The sequence below is a fragment of the Dama dama genome, chromosome 15 (genome assembly GCF_033118175.1).
Source record: "Dama dama isolate Ldn47 chromosome 15, ASM3311817v1, whole genome shotgun sequence".
Classification (NCBI taxonomy): domain Eukaryota; kingdom Metazoa; phylum Chordata; class Mammalia; order Artiodactyla; family Cervidae; genus Dama; species Dama dama.
In genome coordinates this window covers 41763597-41779084 of record NC_083695.1, presented here as the reverse complement: position 1 = coordinate 41779084, position 15488 = coordinate 41763597, and the positions used below count along the sequence as shown (strand labels likewise).

General features: G+C 37.8%; 1 non-coding gene across 1 annotated transcript; it reads right to left on the bottom strand.

Moving 5' to 3' along the window:
* Positions 1-418: 418 nt before the first annotated feature.
* Positions 419-521, bottom strand: LOC133070879 (U6 spliceosomal RNA). The gene has a single exon (XR_009696278.1). It is a non-coding gene; the product is annotated as a U6 spliceosomal RNA (small nuclear RNA).
* Positions 522-15488: the final 14967 nt, after the last annotated feature.

Below are 15488 nucleotides of genomic sequence, written 5' to 3'. Positions count from 1 at the left end.
AAAGGTCGATAAAATAAATCGCTAGCAAGACTGACAGGACAGACAGAAGAAACAAGTTACTGATATCAGGAATGACAGGAGATATGACTATAGTTCCTACATCTATCAAAAGGATGATAAAGGATTTTTATGAATAACTTTGCACACACAAATTTGATATCTTAAATACAGTAGTCTAATTTCTCAAAAACATAACTACCCAATATAAAAAATTAAATAGCCCTATAAATATTAAGAACATTGAATTTGTAATGAAAAAAATTCCCCCAAAAGGCATCTCCAGGACCAGATAATTTCACTGATAATTCTATCAAATGTTTAAAGAGGAATTAACACCAATACTGCATAATCTTTTCCAGAAAATAGAAGATGAAGGAACATTCAATTCTTTTTTATGAAGTTACTGTTACCTTGACACCAAAATATGAAATGCTTCAAGAATTTTCATATCAGCTTTATGCAAAGGCCATGCTCATATTTGTATTGTTCCAGTTTTTGTATATGTAGTGACAAGTGAGCACCTAAATTCTTTCTTTTAGGTGGCTATTTTGCCCTAAATAGCTTTTGTCCAAGCTCGCTCTGCTCGCTGCATGATAGGCTAATAAATCTGGGAAACTCAGTGTTGAGACAACCTGAGTTGGCTTTATTTGGGCAGCCAGCTGACTGAGACGATGGCAGGCTACTGCCTTAAAATAACCATTTTTTTGGGGCCTGGATGCCAGGTTCTTTTACAAATTGAAGATGGGGAGAGGAATGGCAACAAAATAAAAAGACCATTAAATTCTTGCAGATATCTCCCACAGCAGCAGGTTCAAAATTAATCCTTGCAGGTTACATAACTAATATATGATAGCATCTGGCTGATAACCCAAAGATATCATTCCTAGCAGCCCTGTGATTTGCTTTGCATGCTATGATTAATAAAGTCAATTGTTGGATCTGATTCTATTGCCTTAAGACAATCTCCAGATATTTTGAAGACATGTTTGTAAGTAAATTGATTTCGTTTAGAAACATCCATTCCCCCTCTCCACTTTTCTTGTTGTCTGCTCTATGAAACATATCCAACACAGTTGGTTAACTAGGGCTTCTTGTACTTAACCTAAACTTTTGTGTGCCTGTGGATTACATGGACCTGGAGAAATTCTGAGGGAAAAAAATATTCTTTCATAATTCAAGAAATCAACTGTGTCAATAAATTATTCTTGGTAATCTTTGTTTTTCTCTCTTTCCTTACAAATATGCAAGATTATAAATGTTTCGTTTCTAAAGCTTTCCCCTATGTGTAAGTACCTTGAGTTCTGGAAATATTTAGTAGAATGTGTTCTGTATAATTTCTCTTATTCAGTTTGTGTATATTTTTAAAAACTGGTGTCAGAAATTACAGTCCTCTTCTCTGATATTGAAATATAGTATTTTGAGTGTTTGAGAATTCCCCTTAGCGTGAAAATTGATTGCCTTTCATTTCTTAACTAGAGTATGCTTTAGAGGAGTTTCAGACTTATAGAAAAGTTGAGAGAATAGTTCAAGAGAATTCTCATTTGTCCTGCACTCAGCTTCCCTTTTATTAGTATGACAGTTATGATACTTATATTGATACATTAGTATTAACTAAAATTCATAGTTTATTCAGATTTCCTCATTTTTTACCTAGTGTCCTTTTCTATTTTAGGATCCTGTCCAGGACACCACATTACATTTAAATGATTATGTGTCCTTTGGCTCCTCTTGGTTGTGGAGTTTCTGACTTCCTTTGTTTTTTATTATCTTGACAGTTTTGAGATGGGGTGGTGGATTGCCCCAGATGTCCTGCATTGCAGGCAGTCTCCTGCATTCTTTACTGACAGCCACCACGGAAGCCCTGTTTTGAGGACGTGTGTGGGTATGTGTTTGTAGGGCATGCCACAGTTGGACTTTATATGATATCTTTCTCATGAACAAAGCGATCAAGGCCATTTTTATCTGCCCAGTGGGCCAGTGGGTGTTCAGTGTTCAGTATTGCTCAATTGTGTCTGACTCTTTGTGACCCCATGAGCTATAGCCCACCAGGCTCCTCCATCCATGGGATTTTCCAGGCAAGAATACTGGAGTGGGTTGCCATTTCCTTCTCCAGGGGATCTTCCTGACTCAGGGATGGAACCTGGGGCTCTTGCACTGTAGGCAGACTCTTTACCATCTGAGCTACCAGGGAAGCCCAGTGTGTGAGAGTTAGATAAAGGAGGTGGTTGTTGGTAAGAGCGCAGGGTTGCTTGGTTTACATATTGAAGACATGCTTTCAGACAAGTGATTTGCCAGCTCCAGGAGTTAGCTAATTTGGGGAGAGACAATACTGAAAGTTTGCTGTTGTGAGCCATGTGCTATGCATGAATTTGTGGCCTCTGGAGGAGAGGAATTCAGTCTGTGGCCAGAGGTGATGCCTGATCACTTGGAGCTTTTGTGCAGCAAAGTTTTGTTAAAGTATAAAAGAGATAGGGAAAGCTTTTGACTTAGACATCAGAAGGGGACAGAAATAGTGCCTGCTTGTTAGTTTTTAGCAAGGCGTTTTATGTCTGTTAGTTTCTAATCAGATAAAAGAAACGCGTCAAGGCTGAGGAAGTTTCACCAGGCCCCTCTCCCACAATATGCATTTTTGAGATAGGACATTGCAAGGTGTCATCCCCCTCCCCCACCCTCCCTGCCCCCACCAAAAAACAATTGACATGAATACTGGTCTGTTGAACCATTCCCAGCCCAAAGTTTGAGAAAAGGAAAAAAAGGTTAGCCTTAGGCAGAACCGGTTTCATCAACAGAGAAGGAAACAACAACAACAACAAAACATCAGTTTATTTCCTCCTGCCACTTGGGGATCTCTGGCCTTCCTACCTGTTACCCTCTCAATACCTTCCTGAGAACACAGGCTCCAAGATGTCAAAGTAGCATAGAATACAGAAAATAAAAACATGATTTATATACAACTGATGTTTTACTGTTTCCATGGTTGCAGTTTTTCCAGAATGTCATTTAATTAGAATCATACAATGTAGACTTTTCAGATTGATTACTTTCCCTTAGTAAGATGTATTTAAAACTCTTTTGTACCTTTTTTTTTTTTTTTGAACTTTTTATTTTGTATTGGGGCATAGCCAATTAGGACTGCTCTGGTAGCTCAGCTAGTAAAGAATCGCCTGCAGTGTAGGAGACCCTGGTTCGATTCCTCAGTTGGGAAGATCCCCTGGAGAAGGGCATGGTAACCCACCCCAGTATTCTTGCCTGGAGAATCCCCACGGACAGTGGTGCCAGGCAGGCTACAGTCCACTGGGTCACAAAGAGTTGGACTCAACTGAGTGACTAAACACAGCCCAAGCACATAGCACATAGACGATTAACAATGTTGTGATAGTTTCAGGTGAATAGTGAAGGGACTCAACTATACATATACATGTAATCCATTCTCCCCCAAACCCTCTTCCATTCAGGCTGCCACATAACACTGAGCCGAGTTTCCTGTGCTACACAATAGGTCCTTGTTGGTTATCCATTTTAAATATAGCAGTGTGTACATGACCATCCCAGGTTCCCTAACTATCTGTTCACCCCTGGCAACCATACGATTGTTTTCTAAGTCTGTGAGTCTCTTTCTGTTAAACTCCTTCTTATATTGCTAGTTCATTTATTTTGAAGTGGCAAACAACATTCTATTATATGGATATGTCACTATTTGTTTATCCATTAACCTGTTGGGGATATCTTTCCAGTTGCTTCGAATAAAGCTGCTACAAACATTCATGTGCAGATCTTTGTGTTGACATATGTTTTCAAATCAATTGGAAAAATGTCTCTGAGTATAATTGCTGGATCATATGTTGAGACTATGTTTAGCTCTGTAAGAAGCTGTCCAAAAAGCTTCCAAAGTGGCTGTACCATTTTGCATTCCAACCAACAATGAATGAAAATGTCAGTTGTTCCTCATCCTCACCAGCATTTGGTATTTCCACTGTTTTTGGATTTTAGCCATTTCAATAAGTATCTAGTTATATCTCATTCTTCTCCATTAATACACCTGCTCAGATTTTTCACCTGTTTCTTGAGTTGTTTATTTTCTTGTTGAGTTTTAAGATTTTGGAGTACATTTTAGATAAAAATCCTTAATCAGTTACGTGGTTTGCAGATATTTTCTTTCAGTATATGGCTTGTCTTTTGTTTCCCATGATGGTGTCTTTTACAGAGCAGAAGTTTTAAATTATTTACTTTTAATAAATTTGAATATATAATTTTTTTCTTTCACGAATTCTACTTTAGTTGTATCTAAAAGCTCATTGCCAAATCCAAAGGCAGACAGATTTTCTCCTGTGTTTTCTTTTGGAAGTTTTATATTGAAGTCTATGATCTATTTTTTGTTAATTTTTTGAAATGGGTAATATTATTATTTTACTAATAGATGTCTAATTGTTCTAGCACTATTTGTTATAAAGATTATCCTTTCTCCATTGAACGGCCTTTGCTCCTTTGTCAAAAGGCAGTTGACTATATTTTTGTGGATCTATTTCTGGGCTCTCTCTTTGGTTCCATTGCTATATGTGTCTCTTCATTTGCCAGTATCACATAACCTTGATTACTGTAGCTTTATAAAAAATAAACTTTCCAAAGGGCCCAACTTTGATTAGTTAAATTTGTCAGGAAGAAGCCTAGAGGACTGATATTTTTATTTTCCAATTAAGTCAGTGGTATGCCTGGAATGAGTATTCATCCAATGCCTACATTTTCCAGCTAAAATTTTAATACAATAATGTGGCAGAGTTTCTAGGTACACAAAATATCAAGTATTTTATTAGCTTAGAAAAAATAGTTTCAATATATAATGGTGAAAAAAGATCTGTATCCAAGGTATATAAAGAACTCTTACAAAGCAATATGAAAATCATAAATAAATAAGTTTTAAAAGTAGATGAGGGATGTGAATGGGCAATTCACAAAGAAATTAAGACAAAAAAAAAAATCTTTCCTAACTCCTCAAGGATCTAGAGGTACAAATTAAAACAATAATAATAGCATTTCACATCAATCAGACTCACAAATTTAAAATTCATAAATTAAATTCACAAATTTAAAAGCCTGATAATATCATGTGATAGATTATGACACAATAGGAAAATTCATATACTGTTACTGCAGAATCAATTAGCATGAACACCCTAGGGAGTATTTTGAAGCCATCTAATAATGTTAAATATTGGTATTTCCTGTGACACAGCAGCATTTCACCGCAAAGCATGTATTTTAGAGAAATTCTTTAAAAATGTCACAGAAAGCAATTAAAAATGTAATAGATTTTTCTATTTTCTGTTTTCAACCGTCCTGGGTGATTTTACCTACGAAAGTCTAAGGGAAGAAGTTATTCCAATCCCTTCCTTTCTGTCAATCTGAAACCCTTGTTCTAGGTTTAAATTTTGGGGCAGGCAAGCCAGAAGCAGAGTAACTGAAACATCAAGCATCACAACCAAAGTCACATCCAGGCAATTTTCCTGTTAACTACATTGAGGGAGAAAATGGCAAATAACTTCAAAAGATGTTTCAGAAATTACTTCTGCTTTTTTGTGGCACACTGTCCATATCATTTGGCAAATGTATTATAGAACTTTTCTCATGTTAGCACGCAATCTTTATGATTGTATTAAAAACTTGTACTAAGGCACCATGGAAAATTGGAAACACCAGGTATTTTCATGCCATATTAATGCTCAAGGGACTTAGAGAGACAAATTAAACTTGAATAAAAGCTTTGGGTTCTTCATGCTTTGCTTCAGAGACACATTTAAAAAATTCATGATTTAGCAAAATGCCTCTACAGTGTTTGGAACCAGACGTTTCTGGATATTTCAACCTTTTAAAAATTTAACTGTCTTGAGATAGAATTTCACTGTAAATAAAATGGACCTAAGTGATGACCATTTTATAGAGGTTTGGTAACAGAAATATATGAAATTGTGAGTAAAGGCTTTTAACATCATGATTGGCTCAGAGTAAAAGCTCAGGGAATGTCAATTCTTTTTTTTTTCCCCCAATTTACATAGAGTAAGACCAACACGCAGAGAGTTATAGAGAGTAAATCAGCCATTTAAAGAATCATGGTATCTTTTCAAATTGTCTCAAATGATCTTTAAATAAATAAATTATTACAGGCACAGTTAATGCTCCCTGTGTTCCATCTCTGACTACATTTATCTGACTTCCCTGAAAATAACTGTTTTCCTTATTTACTCATCATTCCTATGCATTTATATATGCTTTAAACATACATTTACATATGAATAACAAACAATAAAGTGTATAGTGTAAAAAATTAAGAAACAGAAGCCTCAATTAGATAGACTCGAGAGACCAGGAGGGAGCGCTTTCATGCCCTACAGAGCCCAAGGGGAGGGAAAAGTCCCGATAAGGATTCATTCATTGAGAAACTAGCGACTCTTTGACTACTATAGCCATCCCAGCTTTCTTTTTCCCTCTTCAAAAGTGTTTTTCCTTTGCCATGTGGAAACTTGAAAATGACTCACCATGTTTGTGGACCCCAAATTCCAATTCTTGAATAAACTTACCATTGTTGGAGAAATAATTGGCAGTCTATTTGTTTTAGGTAAACAATAGATACACTTTTACTATTTTAAATCTTTATATAAATGGTAATATTTTATTTTTATGCATTGAGCAAATTTAAAACCTAATTCAAAATTTTCCCATGTAGATAACAAATTGTCCCAGATCAATATATTAAATAGTTCATTCTTTTCTCATTGATTTGTAATGTCATTCATAATCAAATGTCAAGTTTATCTGTAGCTGTGTGTTTGGTTTTTGAATTCCCTTCTGTCCTATCAGTTTCATCTTACATCCTTGTGTCAGTACCACATTTTCTTATTCAAAACAGCTTTATGACAAACTTTACATTTTGTAAGGCAATTCCTTTTAATTATTTCAAATTTTAGTGGCTATTTTTAAACTTTATTTTTTGTATTAATTAGAATCTGATTGTTAAGTTACATATGCAAACATTTCAGACTTTCATTGGAATGGTACTGAATTTTCAAAGTAATCTGGACAGATTTTATTTTACTATACTATAATAAAATTATATTGCTTTATTATAATATAATATAGCTTATATGATATAGCTTGATGAGTTCTGTCAGTGAGAAACAAAGCTAGGCATTTGTTAAAAGAAATAAGATAGATTTTACTTGGTAACTACTACAGTAGGGAAGAGATTCAAGTTTAAATTGAGCTCAGTTCAGTCTTTGAAGAGGTTACTGGGCACATAAAAGGGAGAATGAGGGAGAAGAAATGATGGGGGCTCCAGCCCCCTTGTAACTTTGAAAGTTACAACGTGGGTAGGGAGGTTGGTCAATGTGATTAGGCCATCTGGGTTTGCTAACTGGCACATATTGAAATTGGGTTCTTACACTCCTACAGAGGCTGGGAGACAGCATCTCTGTATAGATGTTGGCTGGGATGATCAGTAAATTGACTTTGCAGCTTTAAGCCTTCCCAGGAAGGAGCTTAAGAGGACCTGGGTCATCCCAGAGGCATGGTTTTGAGCTGCTAGAAATTATGCTAGAACTTGTTCAAGTATCTTAGTGTGGGAGGAGATTTGTTTGTGCTGAGAGCCTACAGTCTTTGTAGGCCAAAGTTGAGGCCTAGATGGGAAGGGAGCTCAGAGGATCCTGAGTTTGGTCTTGGAGATGATAATGTTGTGTGTGTGCTCAGTTGTGTTTGACTCTCTGCCACCCTGTAGACTGTAGCCCACCAGACTCCTCTGTCCATGGAATTTTCTAGGCAAGAATACTGGAGTGGGTTTCCATTTTCTTTTCCAGGTTGCTCAAGGAGAGAGTCTGTCAATTCATTTCTTTTATACTCTTTACTAATATTTGTGACTGAGAGACTTAGGCCAGTAGGAGGGCACCTGTACAAAATAAAGTTATATTTTTGTATATCTGAATTTTGGATGTTTAGATTCCTTCTCTGCCTTATACACACACAGATAGACAGGCATATAGATGATTAGGTAGATGACCATTAGACAGATAAAAAGAAAGAATATACTTAAGGAAAAAGCAACTGATAACCTTTTAGAAGTAGAAAAACATATGAGACAGAAATTACTTAAATCACCACAGAAAGAGTTCAGGCACAAAATTCCGGGCAGTGTCCATGATATTGTATACAAGATGTTCCCTTTTACAAAGGACCTCTGAAAAGAGATGTAAGGATTAAAAGGGAGATGAAAAAAATGGGAGAAAAACAAAATCCATTAGAGAGATGAAAGCCATGGTAGAAGTAGCATGAATTAGAGTACAATAAAAAAACATTTATTATAGAAAAGACCTTAGATATGGATGGCAAAAGAGATATAATACATACATAATTGATATCCTTGGAAAAGTCCAAATACAATATAAGATGTAATGAACTATGTAAACTCAAAATTTCTTCTAAAATAAAGAACATTGTTTTTTGCAGAGCAAAATGGCACATCAACTCCCAGAAGATTTTGATTCAGAAAAATTAAAACTTATAGCTTAAGAATATCAAATTTAAAAGTAAAATGAAGGCTTCTGTGGGTAGTCATTGAGGCAGACAAAGCAAATTGTGTCGAGTTTGGGCCTCAGACTTTCTAAATTAACACTTATTCAAGCAGACAGAAAATAAATTCTGAGGAAATTCTGTGGGAAATAAAGTGTGACCTAATATTTGTATCTTGAGTCCTGTTGTCAATTCAAGTATAAAGGTAACAAAGAGACAATTATAGATGTTCAAGAAGCTTAGGACTGAAGCATCTGAGCTCCTACTATCAAATCAACAAGCAATCAAGCAAGCAACAAACTCTAATGAATGACAAAACCCAAAGAAACAAGACATGCCTCAAGATACTAAAAAAATAGAAAACATGTTGAAAGCACTTGTGGTGGGCTCTTAATCCATTTACTTATAGATGTAAAATACAACAACTGTGAGAAGTATATTTATAAAGAAGAAGATACCATGATAGGTGGGGCTTCCCTGGTGAATCAGAGGGTAAACAATTTGCCTGCAATGCAAGAGACCCAGGTTTGATCCCGGGGTCAGGAAGATCCCCTGGTGAAGGGAATGGCAAGCCACTCCAGTATTCTTGCCTGGAGAATTCCATGGACAGAGGAGCCTGGTGGGCTATAGACCATGAGGTTGCAACGAGTTGGACATGACTGGGTCACTAACACTTTCACTTTCACTTTGATAGGTAGTCATTTTTAATATCATTTTCTAAAATTTAGAGATATGTTTTAGGAACCAAATATTTCTTACATGCAGTATTATTCAGGACTGGCTGGGATAAGTTACAGAAATATATATCTCCAAAATCTCAGTAGCTGAATACAAGAAGTCTTCATTTCTTCTTGTTGCAATAATGGCTACAGGTCCAGGCATCTGTATCCATTCAATTTTATTGTTCTTCAGGTACACTATCTGGATTATGTAGCCTCCATGTGAACACAGTAGGGGAAGACACTATTAGAGAGGCACATATGGCAAATGAATGCTTTGCTTGGAAGTCACATCATTCTTCCATTGCAACTCACTGGCTAGAGATAGGCACATGATCCCATCTACCAACAAAAGAATATCATGCAGTGTTAATCCCCTGGAGCATAAAAGGAGAGGATAGTCAGATGGGATGAGAACTGGAAGGTTCTACCAAAGTAAGTGTTGCTTCTCTGAAATTCAGTAACTCCTTTGGTTTTCCATTCATGCTCTCTTCCTCTCTCCCACTCTTTTTAGAAAGGATTTTATTGGAATAGTTGGTTTGGTAAAGAATCTGTTTGCAGTGTGAGAGACCTGGATTTGATCCCTGGGTCAGGATGATTCCCTGGAAAAGGGAATGGCTACCCACTCCAGTATTCTTGCCTGGAGCATTCCATGGACAGAGGAGTCTGGTGGGCTGTAGTCCATGGAGTCTCAAGAGTCGAACACAACTATGCGACTAACACTCACATAGTTGATTTGCAATGTTGTAAATTTATTGTTGTTGTTAGTTTCAGATGAATCAGTTATATTCTTATTATCTACTCTTTCCTAGATTCTTTTCCCGTATAGGCCATTACAGAGTATTGCCCTTCTCTTTTCGTTTCACTTAAGTTTAACTGAATTCTAAGCTATTTATCATGAATGAAAGTGAAAAGTGGTAGTCACTCAGTCATGTCCAACTCTTTGTGACTCCATGGACTGTAGACAACCAGGCTTCTCTGTCCATGTCATTCTCCAGGCAAGAAAACTGGAATGGGTTGCCATTTTCTTCTCCAGGGTGCCTTCCCAGGGATCCAGGGATCGAAACCATCTGTCCTGTGTCTCTTGTATTGTAGGCAGATTCTTTACTGCTGAGACACCAGGGAATTGTTTTATCATGAATACAATTATATAATTTTCCACACATTTATTTTTTCATTTATTTTTCCTCTTCCTCCTACTCTTTCTTTTTCCTTCCTTCCTTCTTTACTGGCTTTCTTCTACCTTCTCTCTCTCCCTCCTTCCCTCTCTTCCTTTCTGTGTATGCATAAATATGACTATAATAACACTTATGTAAAAAAATGATAAACAGAAACATCAATTATATAGAGTTGGGAACCAGAAAAGGAAGCTTTCATGCCCTGAGATGATAGCAGAGACTAATAGGAAGAAGAAAGACTCCTCTTCTTTCCTGGCAAGGACTCAAGTGATAAAGCATCATGAACTATTTTTTACAGCCCTCCCAACTTCCTTTTCCTTTCTGTGAAAGCATTCTGCTTCTCTTGCTGCGCAGGGTCTTGTACGTGGTTTGCCATGGCTGCAGACCTCAAATTGCAATTCTCTGCAGATTGTGCATAAACTTATCTTATTTTTGAGAAATATCTCACGATCTATTTGTTTCAGTTCAACACTTAGCAAATGTTGATGGAGATTTGTGAATATCATGAATATTTTATTATTTTTAATCTTTTTAACACCAGGATATAGTGGTTTTTTTTTTTTTTAAACCAAAGAAAGAGAGCCTGTACAAATGATGTAATGATGCAAGGTACAATTTGAAAATCTTGAAGAAAGTAGAAGAGAATAAATACCCTATATATAAGCTTCAGTGCATGAAATAGACTCAGTGCTGGTTTCCAACATCACGTCTCATATGTGTTGCGTATTTCTGACACCATATACTGCTTCTCATAATTAATGATGATGATAGCACCACAGTTTCCAGAACTTCCTGCCTATTTGCCACTTGCAGACACACCACTATTTTATTAAGTATTAATTTCCATTAGATAAAATAAAATGTTCTTTGAGCTAGCCTAATTCACCCATTTGTCGCAAACTTGAAGAAAGTGGGGAAAACCACTAGACCATTCAGGTATGACCTAAATCAAATCTCTTATGAATATACAGTGGAAGTGAGAAATAGATTTAAGGGATTAGATCTGATAGAGTGCCTGGTGAACTATGGATGGAGTTTTGTGACATTGTACAGGATTCTGGAATCAAGACCATCCCCAAGAAAAAGAAATGCAAAAAAGCAAAATGGCTGTCTGAGGAGGCCTTACATATACCTGTGAAAAGAAGAGAAGCAAAAAGCAAAGGAGAAAAGGAAAGATACCCATTTGAATGCAGAGATCCAAAGAATAGCAAGGAAAGATAAGAAAGCCTTCCTCAGCAATCAATGCAAGGAAATAGAGGAAAACAATAGAATGGGAAAGACTAGAGATCTCTTCAAGAAAATTAGAGATACCAAGGGAATATTTCATGCAAAGATAGGCTCAATAAAGGACAGAAATGTTATGGACCTAACAGAAGCAGAAGATATTAAGAAGAGGTGGCAAGAATGCACAGAAGAACTGTACAAAAAAGATCTTCATGACCCAGATAATCACGATGGTGTGATCACTCACACTCACCTAGGGCCAGACATCCTGGAATGTGAAGTCAAGTGGGCCTTAGGAAGCATCATTATGAACAAAGCTAGTGGAGGTGATGGAATTCCAGTTGCGCTATTTCAAATCCTAAAAGATGATGCTGTGAAAGTGCTGCACTCAATATGTCAGCAAATTTGGAAAACTCAGGAGTGGCCACAGGACTGGAAAATGTCAGTTTTCATTCGAATCCCTAAGAAAGGCAATCCCGAAGAATATTCAAACTACTGCACAATTGCACTCATCTCACACGCTAGCAAAGTAATACTCAAAATTCTCCAAGCCAGGCTTCAGCAATACGTGAACCGTGAACTTCCAGATGTTCAAACTGGTTTTAGAAAAGGCAGAAGAACCAGAGATCAAATTGCCAACATCTGCTGGATCATCGAAAAAGCAAGAGAGTTCCAGAAAAACATCTATTTCTGCTATTGACTACTCCAAAGCCTTTGACTGTGTGAATCACAATAAACTGGAAAATTCTGAAGGAGATGGGAATACCTGTCTCTTGAGAGACCTGTATGCAGGTCAGGAAGCAACAGTTAGAACTGGACATGGAACAACAGACTGGTTCCAAATAGGAAAAGGAGTACGTCCAGGCTGCATATTGTCACCCTGCTTATTTAACTTATATGCAGAGTACATCATGAGAAATGCTGGGCTGGTGGAAGCACAAGCTGGAATCAAGATTGCTGGGAGCAATATCAATAACCTCAGATATGCAGATGACACCACCCTTATGGCAAAAAGTGAAGTACTAAAGAACCTCTTGATGAAAGTGAAAGAGGAGAGTGAAAAAGTTGGCTTAAAGCTCAACATTCAGAAAACTAAGATCATGGCATCTGGTCCCATCACTTCATGGCAAATAGATGGGGAAACAGTGGAAACAGTGGTTGACTTTATTTTTTTGGCTCCAAAATCACTGCAGATGGTGATTGCAGCCATGAAATTAAAAGACGTGTACTCCTTGGAAGGAAAATTATGACCAACCTAGACAGCATATTGAAAAGCAGACATTACTTTGTCAACAAAGGTCCATCTAGTCAAGGCTATGGTTTTTTCCAGTAGTCATGAATGGATGTGAGAGTTGGACTATTAAGAAGGCTGAGCACCGAAGAATTGATGCTTTTGAACTGTGGTGTTGGAGAAGACTCTTGAGAGTCCCTTGGACTGCAAGGAGATCCAACTGGTCCATCCTAAAGGAGATCAGTCCTGGGTGTTCATTGGAAGGAGTGATGTTGAAGCTGAAACTCCAGTACTTTGGCCACCTGATGCAAAGAGCTGACTCATGTGAAAAGACCCTGAAGCTGGGAAAGATTGAGAGCAGGAGGAGAAGGGGACAACAGAGGATGAGGTGATTGGATGGCATCACCGACTCAATGGACATGGGTTTGGGTGGACTCTGGGAGCTGGTGGTGGACAGAGAGGCCTGGTGTGTTGTGGTTCATGGGGTCACAAAGAGTTGGACACGACTGAGTGACTGAACTGAACTGAATTGTAGATGATCTAAATGCATTAAACTAGTTCTCTGTTTCATCCCCACTTGTATCTAACCTGCTCCTATTAATATCAAATTCATATATAGTTTTTAAACTTGGTTTTTGGTATTACATCTATTTGCCATCTGGTTTACAGAATTGCTATCTTTGACTTTCTTTCAAGGACTTTGTTTGGACTTTTCCTCCTCAGGTTTTTCCTGCTTCATGAAACAAACTCTGTCCATGGATGTTGCCTCAGGAGCCTGATTCCCTGAGCCAGCCCACTAGCTGGTGAAAGGTTGTTGCTGAACCACGAAAGATGCTGGGATTCTTGGCCCCTGGAGGAGAAGAATTCAATCTGGGGCCAAAGACGAGGCTTGATCGCTCAGAGCTTTTGTGTAATTGAGTTTTATTAAAATATAAAAGGGATAGAGAAAGCTTCTGACATAGACATCAGAAAGGGGCAGAAAGAGTACCCCCTCGCTAGCATTAGCAATGGAGTTATATACTTTTTGATTACTTATTACAGTGAATCAAAAGAATGTCTGGAGGTTGTAAAGACTTTACTAAACCCACTCACATAATTTACATTTAAAGATAACAGGATTAGCCTGAAGTTTTTTTTTTTTTTTTTCCAGAGACTGTTCTCAAGCAGGATACATTGTTGTTGTATAATCCCTAGTACAGAGTTTAAACTGAGTTGTGCAGTTGACTAAGACCAAGGAATGTAGTCTGAGATTAAAAGATGCTTACTCCTTGGAAGGAAAGTTATGACCAACCTAGACAGCATATTAAAAAGCAGAGACATTACTTTGTCAACAAAGGTCTGTCTAGTCAATGCTATGGTTTTTCCAGTAGTCATGTATGGATGTGAGAGTTGGACCATTAAGAAGGCTGAGCGCCGAAGAATTGATGCTTTTGAACTGTGGTGTTGGAGAAGACTCTTGAGAGTCCCTTGGGCTGCAAGAAGATCCAACCAGTCCATCCTAAAGGAGATTGGTCCTGGGTGTTCACTGGAAGGACTGATGTTGAAACTGAAATTCCAGTACTTTGGCCACCTGATGCGAAAGCTGACTCATGTGAAAGACCCTGATGCTGGGAAAGATTGAGAGCAGGAGGAGAAGGGGACAACAGAGGATGAGATGGTTGGATGGCATCACCAACTCGATGGACATAGGTTTGGGTGGACTCTGGGAGTTGCTGATGGAAAGGGAGGCCTGGCATGTTGTGGTTCATGGGGTCACAAAGAGTTGGACACGACTGAGCGACTGAACTGAACTGAACTGAAGGAATGTAGACAAAAAAAGTTTGTCCTTGCCTCCTCCTTGAGAATTCCAGACCCCTCTCTCCTTGGGGACCCCCCTGGACTTCTTATCAACATGCCTAGGAATTGACTCTCACTGGGAGCTTACTGTGCTGAACACATTTTCAGAGAAGGAGGCTTCCTTTAGAGGCCACACAGGATAATGGTGTAAGTGCCTAATGTTTGGAGTAACCTAATCAGGGTCCTAATGTAAGTTCTGACTTTTACTAGTAGATGAATCCCCTGATTCTTAGTGTCCTCATCTGTTCAATAAAGATCAGGATGCCTTCCTTTTAAGATTGTTCTAAGGATAAAATGATATAGCTTATGTAGAGTGCTTACCATAATGTGAGCTGTAGGAAAAACATTCACAAAGAGTGACTTTCATTTACTATAAAATCACAAAAGCAAAGACTGTTCTAGGAGACATAAAACAGGGCAAATTCTGAGGTGAAATTACTCTTTCCAGACTAATGACTTTGAAAGATACTTTAACTCTTAAATCTGTGAGAAGTGGTGGATGGAGCTACCAGTTTTAAGTGACTATTGTTGTCTTGAATTGCGTTTTCCTGCTTCTAAAAAACATTTAAAATTGCCCCATAGGCAATTCTCAGTCCTCAGAAATCTCTTTGATTCTGTTTCGATGAGACACTTCCTCTTCATCCCTAAAATGTGGATGAAGAAGCTTTCCCAGCACAGAGGAACACGAGTCAACTGCAAATAGGAAGGCGCTGTTTATGGAGCATATTTCTTTTGGAAGAATCATTG